Source organism: Microcebus murinus, chromosome 8 (genome assembly GCF_040939455.1).
Source record: "Microcebus murinus isolate Inina chromosome 8, M.murinus_Inina_mat1.0, whole genome shotgun sequence".
Taxonomy (NCBI): Eukaryota; Metazoa; Chordata; class Mammalia; order Primates; family Cheirogaleidae; genus Microcebus; species Microcebus murinus.
The window spans coordinates 93,075,722-93,093,717 of NC_134111.1; positions in this window are offsets into that span (position 1 = coordinate 93,075,722).

A 17,996-nucleotide genomic window follows, 5' to 3' on the forward strand; every position below is an offset into this window, starting at 1 on the left:
AACAAAGCACTTGATGGAGTTTTTTGCTCCAATTTTTTAAGTTATGATTACATCACATGAAATGACCAAGCTTTTGCTTAAAATGTGACCCAAAAGAGGGAAGGTGTTAAGAACTATCCAGTCTATTAGCCTTCAAATTGGGGGCCACATACACATACACAGAGGCACACAAAAACTTCACAAAGAATATCTGAGCATGAAAAATTCTAAAGAAATTAATTTGCAGAACCTAAGCTTGCATCCTGTAATAGATGTGCCCGAGAAGAAGCTTGTGGTGGTCATGACATCTGGTGCTGTGTCCTCCTCTGGCCTAGTCTCCCTCCTGCCACTTTGCAAGACAAAGGTGTACCTCCCACACATGCAGTGTTTTTCTATGACGCATTGTCACTTTGGGTGTGCAAACGTCTAGAGCAAAAACAAATGGCCAATTCAAAATATTGGCATCCAGCTCTGTGTTTTCCCTTGTTTTATGCATGATTCTTTTAAGGGCAAAGCATGGAGTTAGATATGGAGTGTCTTGATTCACCCCCAAGATGTCCAGAATTCGTGTTCACTGAAGGAAAAGGCAGAAGTGCTGACAATTTTCTTCTAATAGCCTCTCCTCTTTCCATCCCTGGCTGTTGCTACAGAATGTGTCCCTCCAGGGAAAGGCTCTCTTGAGAGCAAAGCAAAGATGAGGTCGTTGGTGAAAAGCACTGAAGGCCACTGTGCCTTATTTCTTCGTGGCTGGACACCATGTTTTATCCATTAGTGTGAAGATTAATGTGAAGAAGTGAGATGGTTGTCATGGGAATGCATCTCCCCACAGCTATTCAAATTGAAAGAGCTTTTCCTAACAGAAAACTAGTCTGATTTTACTGATAATGAAGACTTGCTTTTCCATCTAGGTTAGATGATGGATGCTGTCTGTAACTTGAATGAGCCCAATCAGTAGCTCCAAGGTTATGATGAAAATATACTTAAAGCACAGAATAAGATAAAAAGGCTTTATCAGAATTATTATCCTGGCAAAGGTGAATTGAAACATTTTCATTTTTCCCACCCTTTCTGAGTATACTGTTATAAACAGTTTGTCTGTGAGGGAAAGCATACCTGGAAGTCATTCTTTTGTCAAAATATTGACATACTTTCATGCTGGCTGGTAAATATTCATCGCCCTGAATCCTAGAGTGGACCTACCCCAACCCTGGTTCCCCCTGGGACCTGTCAGAACTCTTCTTCTTCACAATTCAGCACCTGTAAGGTTGATACCTTGCACAGGAGGTCTGCAGGACCTGCTCTATCACAAACGGCAGCATTCAGTCCTTGGACTAGATTGGTTAATTTCTTGTCTGACAAGTTAATACCTGCATATCACTCCAAGTTGTGAGTATAATGAATAGTCATTTTACAAGTCTTAGCAATGCTTTTGTAGTGAACTGAGAAATGACTAAACAGGGTTGACAAGTAATTTTGAAAGTCAGTTTGTTCCTAATTTTTAAAATATTTTGACAAAAAATGAAGGAGAACCTGAGTTGCCAATTCATTGAAAATGAAAATAATTTTTGATGAGATATCATTGTGCAATTTTAACATAGAGCTATGACAGGGTTTAAAGAGCTGGATGAAATTGCTCTAATAAAATGTCCATTCCCAGGTACAAATTTTTAAAAACAATGTTTCTCTATTTTTAAAAATGAAAAATAGAAATAATATTGATGTGCTGATCCACAATTTATTCTACAATTAAATAATTCTCATCTTCAAATACAAACCATGAGCCAATTCAAGCTGTGAGCCGTGGGGGAAAAAAGCCTCATCTATATCATTAGCAAATGCATTTAGATTAAAATTTACTTTATATGTTAGAAATTATAACATATAAAGTGAAGGTAAGAATATATCATAAAATATGTTATAAACAAATAAACTATATTTATGTTTTATAAACATACGTATATAACATACACATATAAAATATAAATGTAATTATGTTGCTTTGGTGTATTTCTAATAATTACAATCACAATTCAATCCAGAAGAAAAGAAATTAACAATTAGGGTCATATAGCTATTGGGAAAAATAAATTTCAACATATATATATATATATATATATATATATATATAATATGCTGTTATTGCAGAGAGTTATATAATCATCAATAAAAGACATAAGTATGAAAACATATAAACATATTTATTGGGGATAAAATTCTTTATAGAAAGCAAAGTGGAAATAAGAGTTTAAAGAGACAAAGGAACCATATAATATTATAATTATAAGCTTCTTCATGTATTTAAAAATAGATAATGACATATGTAAAATTAGTATATATTTTATTTTCTCCTAGATGCACTTAAAAGACAGGTATAGTAAATTTATTTGTTCATATACCATGCTTTGTCCTTCATGATGTCATACTAAATAAAAAAGCATTGGATTTACTGGAAGTCACTTCTTAGATTTGTGAGGCACTGCCATGGCTCCCACTCCAGATATAACCGTGAACCAGGGTCACCTAGCTTCAGATAATTCTTCTAGTGTACTCAGAATGCTCATATTTTTACAAGAAACTAGGGAAGCCAGTCATTTATCCTATGTCACAAAGCCTGCACGATGTGTAGAATCCGGCTCTTGGGTGCTCACCTCCATGCTCTTTCTCTTAAACTACTACCAACACGTTGAATCTTAAATTAAACTCAATATTATTTCTTAAAAGAACAAAGTGTGAGCCAATCTAATTGGGCTTTAAAAAAGTCTAATTCAAATTAAAATTAGACATTTTTATTTTCAGTTAATTATTTATTGAACCAGATAAGAACATTCTCTGGCATAAAACTAGTATTTGATTTTTTGGCATCTCTGGAAGTAACAGCAAAGCCTTCAAGAAGCCCCAGGGTGTCATGGAAAGAAGAGGCTTTGGGATCTAGATCTGGGCTCAATTTCTAGCTGCACTAGTTGCCAGCTATGGACTTTTGGGCTATTTATCCAAATCCCCTGGTCTTGTTTCCCTATCTGGAAAATGGAGGTTAAAATCTGTGCCTGATAAGGTTAAGGTTAAGATGAAATGAGATCATGCATGTAAAGCATGTAGCACGATACTTGGCATATGTTAGAAATGCAAAAATACTAGTTTTCTTCTTGATATTTTCTCCCTATTTTCTATCTCTACTTTTGAATGCATTTGTCTGTTGTACTATAGTTCATATCCTTAATATCTCTTTGGATGATATGTGAAGCTAATAGTTTAATGTCTTAAAGAAGTGATTTTCAAGCTGTGAGCCGTGGGTGGGAGCTCTGTGGAAGTAAGGGGGTGGGAGAGGGGGTTGCAGAGGAAAAAAGCCATGGGGTTCCAGTCCCTTCATTAACAAGTGAAGGTTTGCTTGTCTCTACATAGGCTCATGAAAAAGGTTTCCTGTGCTGCATGGGCCATTTGAACTGGGAACCCCTGGAGACACAGTGCTCAGTCCAAGCCATCAGTGCTTGAAGGTGGGAATTTCTGACAAGTAATGTCTCTATTTGGAATATATTTTGAGATGGGCTTAAGGGTAAGGACATTTGGTAGAATTCAGCAATGAGCTGTGAGCTCAGGGTCAATCCTGATTAGTGTATAATCCACAACACAGAATATTGATGTGAAATGAGGCAATTGGGTTGCACATAAGCAGGAGAAACTCAAGTATTTTAAGAATGTCCATTTTGAGTTTCGTAATTGGCTTTACATTCTGAGCATGCATGCCGGTTCTCCTTCCCAATCCCCCTGCCACCTTATATGAGGGCTGATTGGTTGTTTGTTGGGGCTATTTCTTGTTTTGGTCGTTGGGACATCAATTCAGTTTATCATTCCCATTTTCCAAGTGGAGGAAGAGAGATTAAAGGTGATCAGTCCTATTCTTCTGTTAACTGGGAAAATGATGTCCTGGAGTTTTAACAGAACAATTCAAAATCTTTATTAAACTTATTTTCTCTATATGACATTAAAATTGTTTCCATTTTGTCCTTTTCATAATCAAGTTGTAGACATTCTGTGTACCCTTGGCCTTTTAGAAAAGATGAACTTTAGTACTCTGAAAATGCAATGGAAATATCAGATAGCAAGAGACTCATCATTAAATCAGCCGTGAGAATAAGCCTGACCAGGATACCCTCAGCCTAAAAATCATTTATTAGTGGTCTTTGAAGAAAAACATTTGCCCTTCTCCTTTCACCATAAAGTACTCTGGGGAGGATCCTGGTTAACTTCAGTACCTATTTCATGGAACAGTTTCTCCTATTTTCTTTCTAAAGATTCTTTAGTGTTGAAGGGGTCATGGCTATTCTATTTCTTCCTTTTGTCCTCATTCTTTTTCTTCTGCCATTTTTGTTATATAACCCATGTTTTCTCAGAACTTTCGAAAGATGATTTTTTAAAATAACTTTTTGCCTTTTTCTACTTTTGCAGAAAATACAGATTTCAAAAAAAAAATATCTCTGCCTGGTTATTTCTTGGAATTTCTGAGTGGTACTCCATGGATAGCCATAAGCATGTGGAGTCCACCATTTTCTTCCTGGTCCTCTCTGTGTACTCCAGGCAGTGTATTCGCATGCTAGGTTGGCAGAGCCTTATCGATTTGTTCCATGAGCACTTGGAAGGATTGGTTAGGCAGCAGCCATATTTATTCTTTGACGACTAAGGTTTCAACTTAGTGAGGTTACTCACTGAATGTCTAAGATAGTCACCCACTTTGAATCTGGTGTGTGTTTGTGTTATTATATTACTCATAGTGAGTGTGAGGAATCCATGGGAGGAGTAAAGTTATCTGTTTTATTAGAGATACCTGTAGTCATTTGCATTTGTGTAATATTTCATAACTTGGGTATATTCTTTGTAGCATTTACCTGACATGTTTCTGTATAAGAAAAAAAGCATAAGCTCATTTTATTACAAAATAAGTATAAAATAGTCTTTACAAATTTTATTTATTTATTTTCTTTATGATTTTTTTATTTCAGCATATTTAAGGAGTACAAATGTTTAGGTTATGTATATTGCCTTTGCCTCACCTGAGTCAGAGCTTCAAGCATGTCCATCCCCCAGATGGTGTGCACTGCTCCTATTAGTTGTGAATATACTGATCCCCCTCCACCCTCCCCCATCTGCCCAACACCCAGTGAATGTTACTATATGTGCAATTAAGTGTTGATCAGTTAATACCAATTTGCTGGTGAGTACATGTGGTGTTTGTTTTTCCATTCTTGGGATACTTCACTTAGTAGAATGGGTTCCAGCTCTATCCAGGATAATACAAGAGGTGCTATATCACCATTGTTTTTTGTGGCTGAGCAGAACTCCATAGTATACATATACCACATTTTCTTAATCCACTCGTGTATTGATGGGCATTTGGGTTGGTTCTACAACTTTGCAATTGTGAATTGTGCTACTATAAACATTCTAGTGCAGATGTCTTTTTTATAGAATATCTTTTGTTCTTTTGGGTAGATGCCCAGTAATGGGATTGCCGGATCAATGGTAGTTCTACTTGTAGCTCTTTGAGGTATCTCCATATTGCTTTCTACAGAGGTTGTAACTAGTTTGTAGTCCCACTAGCAGTGTACGAGTGTTCCTCTCTTTCCACATCCACACCAACATTTATTGTTTTGGGACTTTTTAATAACGGCCATCGTCACATGAGATAAGTGATATCTCATTGTGGTTTTGATTTGCATTCCCCTGATGATTAGAGATGTTGAGCATTTTTTCATACGTTTGTTGGCCATTAGTCTATCTTCTTTTGAAAAGTTTTCTGTTATTATTTCTTTGAATAAACTTTCTACCTCAATCTCTCTAGCTCCTCTTTGAGGCTTTTTTTCTAGATCGTGTAGGCATGCTCCATTCTTTTTTATTCTTTTTTCTCTTCTGACTGTGCATTTTCAAATAGCCTATATAACAAGCTCACTAATTCTTTCTTCTGCTTGGTAAATTCTGCTATTGAGAGACTCTGATTAATTTCTCAGTTTGTCAGATAAATTCTCAAGCTCTAGAATTCTTGCTTGATTTTTTTTTTATTATTATTTTAACCTCTTTGATAAGTTTCTGTGATAGGCTTCTGAATTCTTTCTTTGTGTTGTCTTGAAGTTCACTGGGCTTCTTCAGAACAGCTATTTTGAAGTCTTTGTCTGAAAGGTCACCTAACTCCATCACTCCAGGATTGGTCACTGGTACTTATTTAATTCATCTGGTGAGCTCATGTCTTCCTGGATGTCCTTAATGTTTCTGGATGTTTGTCGATGTCTGGGCATTGAAGAGTTAGGTATTCATTTTAATCTTCACAGTCTGGGCTTGTTTGAAGCTGTCCTTCTTGAGAAGTCTTTCCAGATATTCAAAGGGAATTGAGTGTTGTGGTCTAAGTCTTTGATCACTGAAGTTGTATCAGCACTGAGAGTGCCCCAACGCCTTTGATGCTGTGACTCTTGCAGGTTCTTAGTGGTACTGCCTTTGTGGACTTGGGTAAGATAAGAGAGAATTCCCTGAATTATCAGGCAAAGTCTCTCACTCTCTTCTCTCCCTCTCTGTGCTGGGCCACTGGAATTGAGGGAGGAGTGAACGTGCACTCCCTCGTTGCCACTAGCACCAGGTCACATTTGAAGCCAGGCCAGACTCACCCAAAGCCGGTGGTGACTTTTGACTGACTAACTCTGATGCTTTTTCCAAGCTCAAGGGCTTTTCAGTCAGCAGGTGGTGAATCCTGCCAGGACTGGGTCCTTTCCTTCAGGGAAGCATGTTTCCTTCTGGCCCAAGTTGGGTCCAGAAATGTCACCCAGGAACTAAGGCCTAGAATCAGGGTCTTCAGTACTCTGCTTGGTACTGTGTTTTACTGTGGCTGAGCTCATACCCAAGTTGCAAAGCAAAGTCCTCTGAGCTCTTCCCTTTCCTTTCCTCAGGTAGAAGAAGAGTCCCCCTGAGCCGTGCTGCCTGCAGTTGGTGAGGGGGTGACACAGGCCCTGGCCTGGCCACAGCTGCTGGTGTCTCACTGGGTCAGGTGCACCCCAAGTCCACTGGCTCTGAGCCAGCACAACCAAAGGAAATACCTAAGGACTACAGCTCTTGTGGCCCAACTGCCTTACAATTTTAGTCTGGGTCCCAGGCTGCTTTTTCTTCCAATGGTGGGACTAGAGGAAACTGGGTGGAGGAGTTCCCTCTGGCTGGGATAGTCAAAATGCTCCCTCCATGGGCACCAGCAGAATTCTGCCCTTGCTGTGCTCGCCTGTGCCAGGGTGGCCTTGAGTTTCAATGCAAAGCCCCACGATCACTTTACTCTCCCTCCCCCAGGGACACGGATTGACTCTCCACTCTCTTGTGTGCTGCACAGCACTGCAAGTGGATGGAAGGGTGGTGTAGACAATGCAAGGCTGTCTTTCTGCCCTCTTCTGCGCCTCTTTCTTTGATGTTAATATAATGTTAAAATCAGGTAGAATGATCACTCCCCTGTTTTTTGGTTCTTCTGAATATGCTTGCTTATGCGGATAGTTGTCGAATTTGGTGTTCGTGCAGGGTTTCTATTTGGCCTTCTTTCTCCAAAATAATCTTTTTTGAAACCAAAACACTATCTGGAAAACAATATAAACTCAGATTAAAGGCAATGATGTTGAGAGATTAAGGGAGCACAAACAGATTGAGATATAAAGGTGTTTGGTTATGAGAACTGTGCTTGGGTTTGGATAAGGACACAGCACATTCAAATGAGGTAAACTAAGGAGAGCTTAGTGAAGAGACTGCAGTGTTTCCAAACACGTGGGCAGGCTTTAAGGAGACAAAGTGCAGAGCAGTACCTCTGGGATGGATGGAGTGAGGAGCAGCAAACACCTCTAGGCCTGAAGGAGCGTGTGGAAGAATCAGTGGCTGACAGCTGGGAGGAGCAGCAGTGTGGAAAGGGTCTCGGACAGGGACAGACCCAGCCAACCCACTGTGACCAGCCCTCAGGGGAGCAGGGGAGAGTGGATACTGTCTCCTCTCTCTCCTCTATGCTCTCATCTTCTGCATGTACCTCTAGAAAATGAGAGAATTGTCGAGAAGATAAGGAGCCCACTGACACTCCCATATGGTTCGACCTCCCTGGGCTGGAGCATGGCACAGAAGGGGTTTCCAACAGAAGATATTTGGCCAAGACTTTTTATTTATCCTTTCTAGTCTATTTCATACAAGCAGCAGGCCTTACAAAATACCTTAGTAGTAGACTATCAGAGATGTAAAGAGATCTTAATTTGGACATGCTAAGAATATAAAGTCTTCCTCATAAGTCATTATGTACATGCATACGAGACACTCGGAAGTCTACAGAGTAATTAAAAATATTTCCTATGAACACTCACAAAAAATATCAAGATAAAGAAAGAGCCAAAGATTATTTTCCCCATTTTACAAATAATGAACCTGAAGTAAAGAGAGTGTACGTGATATGCCCAAATATAGACACTAGATTTTCAATTTTTCTAACTCTTTATTCAGTGCTTTTTGCTTTTGATTTCTATTTGTACTCTGCTGCTTTAGCAGACAGAATTACAAGTTTACTGGAAATGCTCAACCATGCAAATTTCAGTAAGTCTTTTAATAAGCATATGTAAGCAGAGAACACTTGTTCCTGCATCAAGGTCAGTTTTAGTACACCAGTGCTTCCATGAGAATAACAACCGGAATCCAAAAGCTTGGAGGGATAATGTAGATTTTTGCTGAAGATCTGGTCTAGGGGAGCACAAAGGGAGAAGCGAATTAACAGTACACAATGCAAAGCAAAACCTCCCCCAAATCTTGTTTTCCAATCATCTTTTCAAAACTCTACCCCAATCCTTCCATTTTCCTTGTAGCCCAATAAGGCAAGCAGTGATATGCCCTGCAAAAATAGCAGGAAGAGGTGATTGCTCGAGGTTAGGGGTTCGAAACCAGCCTGAGCAAGAGCAAGACCCCATCTCTACTATAAATAGAAAGAAATTAATTGGCCAACTAATATATATAGAAAAAATTAGCCGGGCATGGTGGCGCATGCCTGTAGTCCCAGCTACTCAGGAGGCTGAGGCAGCAGGATTGCTTGAGCCCAGGAGTTTGAGGTTGCTGTGAGCTAGGCTGACACCACAGCACTCACTCTAGCCTGGGCAACAAAGAGAGACTCTGTCTCAAAAAAAAAAAAAAAATAATAGTTTATCTGTGTCACATGTAAAATGGTCATTGGTCATTAACATCACTCATGGCTTTAGCACATATTGCTACCAAAATAATTACACTTTGACCTTCATGCTTTGCAAGTCTTGTTATTTCTCATTGATAATACCATCGTTTTCTGGTATCCATGAGGAATTGGTTCGAGGAATGCCATTGATATCAAAATCCACAGAGACTCAGGTTTCTTATATAAAATGGCATAGGATTTGCATATACCCTACACACATCTTCCCATCTAATTTAAATCATCTCTAGATTACTTACGATACCTAATACAATGCAAGTGCTATGAATAGCTGTTATGCTGCATTGTTTAGGGTGTAATGACAAGAAAAAGGTCTGTACACCCTAAACAATGTTCAATACAGACACAGCTATCCTTTTGATATTCTTCAAGTATTTTTGACCTGTGATTGGCTGAATCTGTGGTTGCAGAACACTCAAACGTGGACAGCTGACTGCGTGTGTGTGTGTGTGTGTGTGTGTGTGTGTGTGTGTGTGTGTGTGGTTTCTCCTAATTCTCAGGATCAGAAATTCATTTTTATTTTTTTTTTGTTTCTCTCTTATACACTCATCTATAGGTAGCTTAAGCATGATGTGACATGGCATAAATACCTAGCATTTTTAGTCCAATCAGATATCTGTCTAAGCTTATCTTAAAATGTCAATTTATCATATAACAGCAGCTGTCTAAAGAAGGTATGATATACTCATACCTTCTTTTTACTTTGCATTTGCTTTTTACAGTAATAGTTGGCCAAAAGTTTGGCATAAACTTTATCAACAGAAGAGACATGTCATCTCTAGGCAGAGACTGCAACACTCTCTGAGGAGTATAGGAATATCTTAATGGGTTGTTTTATTAATTTCCATATATATTCAGCCTATGTTTTAGCAGTAATACTTATTTTATAAATTTTGGACTGCCAAGACGAATGTACCAAAGAAGAATATAGAGGCATTCTTTAATCAAGAAAGAGAATGCAAGTGAAAATAGTTTGAAAACTAGTACATAATTCCTCGGAAGGAATTCCATGCAGCCATTAAAACCATAAAGACTATTTTTCATATGATTCAACTTCAAGTATTATACACATACACACACAATGCTAGAAGAAAATTAAAAATACTATAAATAGTATTGAATACTAATAGATGATCTTTCTTTACTGTGCTTTTTGAATTTCTTACGGGTATATGTTTGACAATCACAAAAGCAGGCATAATTTATTCTTTAAACAAAAAGTATAAAGTGCTATACTTTTATATACTTTATACTTTTACTGGATAGTTCCAAACCCAGTAAACAATCCTTGGGCATATAAGCAGCCAAACAATTTCTCACAGACAGACTGTGCCCAAAATAGGTCTGGCAGAATAAAAAGGAGAGAACAATCCCTGCTTCTGGAAGGAACATTATAATTGAGACGGTTTGAAGAAGAAAGGTGAGTGAACACAGTATAAGAACATCAAAGTGCTACATTTTATGGTTGTTTGATGAAGAACAGATGACATTATACAACTCAAAATATATTCTGACGTTTTACCACCAAACATCAAACCTCTATCCTGGTGCATCCAAATGCTATTTTTGGATGTCATAGACTTAAGGTGCATAAGTTTATCTTGGGTTTCATTCTCTTAAGAACCATTTGGGTTTAAAAATATTCTGCTTGTATAGATCACAGCTTTTATCTACAAAAGCAAATTATTCCTTCTTGTTTCAAGGAAAAAAGTGGTCTAACTTTATAGAGTTTTAAATAATCATGTAAATCACAGTCCTTAAAATCTGGGATCATGACAGCGAATGGCTTAGGATATGAACTATTTACTCTGGACTTACCCTATAGGAAATCAATATTTATGGTTAAGGGTATATAGATTTGATGTAGAATCTGAGGTTAGTAATGGGCTTCATAGCAGTCTATTTAGGATGTTCATACTTTAGTGGAGAACACTGAAATTCTTAAGAGACTTACCCATGATCACACAAATAATTAGTGACAAACAAATCACTATAGGTATTATGGGGTCTTTTTAGTCCTTTCAAATCTAGATAGTTCCTTCAATTGTCATTGATTAACACACCTTTTGAAAATGCACCTTAGGTGTAAGATATTTTGGCTTCAATGAAAAACAAAATTAAGTAACCCAAGAGAGCTCGAAGGGATCTAAGATTTCTTCTAGTCCAGATCCCTTGCTTTAGACAGGATGTGGAACCTCAGGCTCAGTATGATTTGGGGGAGCCTACTGTCCACCTCTTCTTTGGTAAGCAGCAGGTCCAGAGGGATATCAAACGGATGCCCGTCTTGCTCAAGCCCAGACCCAAATAAGGCTAAAGAGATGCTCTGTTTTAGGGCGATAGGCAGAAGGAAGGAAGCTGGTTGCGACTAACCCCCTCCTTCCAAGATCAAGGATATAGAGAGAGTTTCTGTGAGTTCCTGCTCCTGTGACCCTGGACACTGCCCCTGAGTTCTCTTCCTCCTGAGTCCCGGAGGTTCACCCTTTTCTGTGATTCTGGAAGCAGGCAAAACACAGATGTCTTCTGATTCTCAAGAAACTGCATTAAAAACTTTTTTGAAAGCTTTGTAGATGTATTTTATAATTGATCTTGTAATGTCCTTGTCTTATCCTCCTCATCTACTAAACATTCTGATTTATCCCTGGAATAACAAGCCAAGTTGACACTTCAGTATGAAGCATTTTATCCTTAACAGAAAAGGTGACCCAATTAATTTCTGCGGACATTGTGTTCTCATCTCTCTCAACAGATTTTGACCTCAAAAATTGCTTATCAGATTATTTTTGATGTTTTGTGCCCTTTTCTTTAAGAGCTAGTATTTTTTTTAATTGTCTGGAGTCAGTATTCCTGTATAGACTCAACATAGGAAGTGATCTTTTATTCATAGCCAAATAAATTCTGGACAAATCAAAACAGATGAAAGTTTACATCTAGAGATAGCATTGGGTGATTGAACTGGCATGCACAATTCTGTGAGATTCTGTCCTGAACAATACTGAACACACCTAACTCTGAGAATAAGGCAGAAAGGAATGCAATCAATCTAAGAGGCCATTTAAAAGAACATTACATATACATTTTACTCACATAAGGATTTCAGTCAGAGTGATTTTGTTACTCTATTATCTCTAGTTTGTTGTCTAATTCTGTCTTTGCTATCTACGTACATGGCACTTCAGGTGGTAATCATAGTGAGGGTTATTTGTTAAATTCTATACAGAAAAAAAAATTTTTGAAATTGTAGAGGTGCATGATTTTGGTAGTGTGCAAAAATCTACAAGGTCAAATATTTTTATATCTAAAACTGTGATATTTTTGATATCTTTTGGGTTTGCTGACTCTAAGCAGCAGCCCAATGAAGACAGGCAATGTGTTTTTTAAATTTTCTGAAATTATGGCATCTTTGTTAGAATAAATTATGTAACCGTGTTATCTTTCTCTCAAATGTCACATTGTTTTCAATTAGGGAGGTATCCATTCAGTGTTTACTGTACACACATTATTCATGCAATGGATGCTGAATCTCGGATAGGTAGCTTAGTGTCTCTCAAATAGTAGACATTCAATAAAAAGGGATTAAAAGGCAGCCCCTTGACTAATACGGGCTTGTGAGTATGAAGGATTATACTGCTAAACAAATAACTATCACACAAGAAATAAGGAATGCCATGAGAAAACTATAAACAAATTTCTGGGTTTGAAGGACAGAGAAATGACACTTAGAAAAGGAGGGTGTAGAACATTCTTATCATTACATGCAGGCTAAACTATGCCACAGTAAAAAATTGACAACAAACACTGTAATTTATCAAAACCAAGATTTATTTCTTCTTATTATATGCTCACTATGGATTGATGAGGAGTTTTACTCCACACAGCAATTCAGGGACCCAGGGTGATAAAGACTTCACCACCTTGTAGCTTTGCCATTTAAGACACATAACTTCTAGGGTCACTAAAATATGAGACACAAGAGGTAATATGTAGAGTGTTAAATATCTCAACTCAAAAGTGGCATGTGATATTTCCAGTCATATCTCATTGCCTAGCCTTAGCCATATGGTTCTATCTAACTGCAAGGGGGCTGGAAAGTACAGTGTGTTCCTGTGTGTTCAGGAAGGAGAGGAGAGCTAGATATGGATGAGCACTAGTAGTTTCTTTCAAAAAAGTTTTTCTGAAGTAGGACAGGGGACATTTAATATGCTACTTGAAGAGAGAATGGATATATGAGTATTTCAGAGAAAAGAAATAGCATGTGCACAAGCAAAGAATATAGAAGGGGTTAGAGGGTATACTCAGGAAATTATAAATAGCCAACTTTCATTACAACATGTCATAAGTAGTTAGAGGAGAATGCCAGAGATCAGAAAGGGTAAGGAGGCTCAGAAGTATTGCAGAGGATTTGGCATCTATAGTGAAGCATGTGTACCAAGTATAATTGGCCACAGGGTAATAATTAGACCTGTATCTTAGCGATGCTTCCTTTATACCAACATGTGGAATGAAATAGAATTAGGAGAGATAGAAATGGAGAAAGCATTTGAAAGATACTACAGCAGTTGAGTAAAGATATAAGAATCTGAAAAAGAATGGAAAGGAGAAGAAAAATGGAAGAGATATAGTGGAGGTGGCATCTATATGACTTAGCAAGCAGCGGAATCTGGAGGGCATGGGGAGAAGCAGCCAATGACCTCAAAGCTGGTGCTCCAGGGGTCTGAAATTGGTGCTACCAATATCAGAAACAGAAAAGTAGGAAAAGGAACTATTTTAAGACCAACTATGGGCATTTGTCAAAGTATATGTAACATATGCAAGAGAAAGGCAATATCATGTAGCGGTTTAGAGTTAAGAGAGAGGTTGCTGGTACCAGTGCCTTGAATTTAAAATCCTAACTTGCTGATTATGTATGGGACTTAGCCTTTCTGAACTTCAGTGTCCTCATATGAAAAGTAGGGATATCAATAACAACTTCTCTCTGTGGTTATTGTGGCCATCAAAGTATTAACAGTTACTTCTTGCACACTTTTTGGCACATAGGAGGTGCACAAAATATGTTAGATAAAAAATAATTGTGATATAGAAAGGATTGAACTAATGTGTATTTTACAGGAGAGAGGAGTGATGGTTAAATTGGATGATATTTGGCACATGGTGGGTTGCCTAGAAATGCTCATCATGCTCATGATGGAAGAAGTCATCAAGAAAGCACAGAATAATTTGTTCTGGAAAATAAATGTTAATTATTCACTTGCCTCATAGATTATTTGAAAGGCAGAAATCAGATACTGCTTCAATATTGCTACTTGTCCTTCATTTTAAAAAGCTCAAGTTTATTGAAGAGATAATACTGATTGTCCCAGAAGAAGGGTAAATAGAGCAATTAAGTGTTTTTGAGGTCAGTAAAAGAATAAGATGGAAAAAAAAGAATAAGATGAATGATTTTGTTACCTGGATTTGGAAAAAGTTAAAGGCTTATGGATCTTATAAAGAATTGGAGATCTTTCTGTCAGCGCTTTGGGGTGGAGGGAAGGATTCGCCTAAGGAAGGAAGCCCTAGACTTGAAGAATCCAAACTTACTATTACTCTGTCCAAGCGTGGTCTGAAAACAGCAGCACACCTTAACCTGAGGAGACTCTGAGCTGAGACAGAGGGCACTCAAATGCAGCTATGTCTGACTGAAACAGATTACTGGAAATACCTCTCAGATGGTTTGGGACTTTGCCACAGCACCATGAAGCAAGATATGGGAATAATGACTGAGATTGAGTTCCCCCAGTCCTGGGTGCTCAGAGTAAGCTTCAGGTAGCTTTAAAAAATATATAAAAATGTAATCAATTTCTTCTACACATGGAGTTTTTGTGTAGGGTCTCTGCCTCCCATACAGCTGCATATAAATGAAGGGGTGTATCTTATAAGAAGGTAACAGAAAAAATTAAAGAGCATAGGTTCACTGATTGGCTGGAGAAGTATCCAAATAAGTAGTATAGGTATTATACCCAGAGAGGCAAAGTCAACTCTGTCAATAAAACCAGGAAAATGTATATGACTAATGGCTAAAAACTCTGAAAGACACTAAGGTTCATGCATTTTAAATTAATTCTGTTGTCAGAGAATAATCTCTATATGATTTTAACTCTTTTCAATTTATTGAAACCAATTTTATGGCTGAACATATGGCTTACATTGGTGAAAGTATTCTTTTTTCCTCTTTATTTTTTCAATAGATTTAGAGGGTATAAGTGGTTTTTGTTACATGAATGCTTTACACAGTGGTGAAGTTATACATTGTACCCAACAGATAATTCTTCATCCCTAACTCCCATGTCCACCCTCCCCTTTTCTGAGTCTCCAACATCCCTTATAGCACTCTACATGACCATGTGTATCCATAGCTTAACTCCTACTTACAAGTGAGAACATGTGGTGTTGGTTTTCTGTTCCTGAGTTACTTCATTTAGCATAATAACTTCGGTTCCATCCAAGTTGCTGCAAAAGACATCATTTCATTCTTTCTACGGCTGAGTAGTATTCCACGGTATACATATATCACCTTTTCTTTATCCACTCATTGGTTGATGGGTTGATTCAATATCTTTGCAATTGTGAATTGTGCTGCAATAAAAATATGAGTGCAAGTGTTTTTTTGATATACTGACTTCTTTTCCTTTGAGTAGATACCCAGTAGTAGGATTGCTGGATCAAATAGTAGATCTACTTTTATTTCTTTGGTAAATTTCCATACTGTTTTCCATAGAGGTTGCACTAATTTACATTCCCACCAAGAGTGTATAAGCAAAAAACATATATTCTACTTTTCTGAGGTATAGTGTTCTATGACTATCAATTAGGTCAAGATAGTTGATAGGGTTTTTTAGATATTCTATGTTTTTACAATCTTTCTTTCTTGTTGTCTAGTAATTCTATCTATCAATTGCTGAGAGATGGATGTAAAAAATATACTATAATTGCTGACTTGCTTATTTCTTCTTTAATTTGTCAATTTTGATTTAAGGCTCTATTTTTCAGTGCATAAAAATTTAAGGTTTCTAGATCTTTCTGAAGAATTAATCTTTTTATCATTATGAAATATTCCTCTTTATATATGTTCAACTATTTGTCTTGATGACCATGTTATATATCTTTCTAACCATTTATTTCACCTAAATCTTTACATTTAAAGGTTATCTCTTATAGACAGCATATAGTTGAATCTTGTTTTTTATTTATTCTGACAATCTCTACATTTTAATTGGAGAATTTAGTTCATTCACATTCATGTAGTATCAATATGGTTCGATTTAGGTGTTCTTATTTTATTATTTTTAGATGGTCTATTATTTGTTCTCAGCCATAGCTTCCGTTTTTGTTTCCCTCTTTCCCCTTTCCTGACTTCTTTTGGATTATCTGAATTTTTTTTTTAATTTTGTTTTATGTATTGGCTTTTAGCCATATTTGGTCAATGCCTTTTAAATATATTTGATGCATTTGAAATAATATAGTTAATGATTAAAATTATATGATCAAAGCAGTATTTATCATTATATTTACTATTAGGGTCTTAGTATAATATTAAATCTCATTTCAATTTCCATAGAAACATGGAAGATTTGTAGGATGCCAAAAGAGAAAAAGATCAATGATGAAAGAGTTGGAACTAGAACCAAAGAATAAAACCAAGCAGACATAATTTGGCCTGAAGAAGAGAAAACTCAGAGATAACATTTGCCTTTAAATAAATGAAGTGTTTTCATGTGGTGACCAGATGTTTTCATCTTTACCCAAAAGAGAAAAAAATAGCATTAATTATAACAAGGTGCATTGATGTTTGCCAAGGGGAGGAAAAAGGTTTGTACTAATTCTATAAATGTGCCATCATACCAAAGTTACTGAGGAATGTTTAATAACATACTTACCTCAATATCTTTAAGTAAGTTTTGTAATAGATAATGGGAATATTTTTTACTTGAGGATTTTTTTGAAGGTGACAAATTTTTATTAACAATGTTCATTAGTGGATGAACAAAAAGATACTATGTATCTTTCTGATAAGGTTAGATATATATATATATATATATATATATATATATATATATATATATTTTTTTTTTTTTTTTTTTTTTTTTTGAGACAGAGTCTCACTTTGTTGCCCAGGCTAGAGTGAGTGCCGTGGCATCAGCCTGGCTCACAGCAACCTCAAACTCCAGGACTCAGCGATCCTACTGCCTCAGCCTCCCGAGTAGCTGGGACTACAGGCATGCGCCACCATGCCCGGCTAATTTTTTGTATATATATTTTTAGTTTGTCAATTAATTTATTTCTATTTTTGGTAGAGACGGGGTTTCACTCAGTCTGGTTTCGAACTCCTGACCTTGAGCAATCCGCCCGCCTCGGCCTCCCAAAGTGCTAGGATTACAGGCGTGAGCCACCACGCTCGGCCTTATTTTTTTAAAAATATAAAAGTGCAAAGTCAAGCACAATGGCTCATGCCAGGAATCCCAGAGTTTTGGAAAGCAGAGGCAGGAGAATTGCTTGAGGCCAGGAATTTGAGACCAGCCTGGACAACATAGCAAGACCCCCATCTCTACAAAAAAATTTTTAAACTAGCAGGGTGTGGTGGCATGTGCCTGTAGTAGCTGCTACTCAGGAGGCTGAAGCAGAAGGATCACTTGAACCCAGAAGTTTGAGGCTGCAGTGAGCTATGATCACACCACTGCACTCCAGCCTGGATGACAGAGTGAGATACTGTCTCTAGGGAAAAAAATTAAAAAGAATATATAAAAATGCTTTCCTAATTAGT